Source organism: Hevea brasiliensis, chromosome 6 (assembly GCF_030052815.1).
Source record: "Hevea brasiliensis isolate MT/VB/25A 57/8 chromosome 6, ASM3005281v1, whole genome shotgun sequence".
Lineage (NCBI taxonomy): Eukaryota > Viridiplantae > Streptophyta > Magnoliopsida > Malpighiales > Euphorbiaceae > Hevea > Hevea brasiliensis.
Window position 1 is genome coordinate 83,675,560 of NC_079498.1, and position 718 is coordinate 83,676,277.

General features: G+C 43.2%; 1 non-coding gene across 1 annotated transcript; it reads right to left on the reverse strand.

Annotated features, from left to right (window-relative positions):
* Window positions 1-287: 287 nt before the first annotated feature.
* Window positions 288-393, reverse strand: LOC131181030 (U6 spliceosomal RNA). The gene has a single exon (XR_009149659.1). It is a non-coding gene; the product is annotated as a U6 spliceosomal RNA (small nuclear RNA).
* Between the last annotated feature and the right edge of the window lie 325 nt (window positions 394-718).

The following is a 718-nucleotide window of genomic DNA, read 5'->3' on the forward strand; positions in this document are numbered from 1 at the left end:
AGATTTCTCCCCGTTAATTCATATTTATGATGTAAATGTACTATATGTATCAAACATTTGAGCAGTTGTACTTATCGAAAAATATTTCAAATTCACAGTTCAAAATTTACTTTGAAAACTAGCTCTGATACCACTTGTAACGATCGAGCTCCAACCACTAGAGAAATTGTCCGCTTTGGCCTTAAGCCTCACAGTTTTGTCCCATAGGTGGAATGGAGAACTTCCAAGGAGGTTACCCATGCTAGGATTTCTCTCAAGCGAGCACGCTTAACCCTAGAGTTCTTTCAACTAATTTGCACCATTTCTTGATTTGTGCATGTCATCCTTGCACAGGGGCCATGCTAATTTTCTCAGTATCGTTCCAATTTTATCGGATGTATTAGAGATTGGTATCAGAGCCACTCGCATGTCCTCTTGGGTGATGGTGGGGCAAACCTCAGTGAGGACGCTGAGTCCCAAAAGGGGGGGAGAAAGGTCCCTTAGGCAAATTCCACATCGGCAAAGCATAGAGATGGTCTTGGGTTTAAAATGTAATGATATATAAAATGGGCGAACTAATCACTAGAGACGCCTTTTGGTGGAATGGCCTAGAGAGTTCGAATAACTCCAGGGTTAAGCGTGCTCGCTTGAGAGAAATCCTAGGATGGGTGACCTCCTGGGAAGTTCTCCATTCCACCTATGGGACAAAACCGTGAGGCTTAAGGCCAAAGCGGATAAT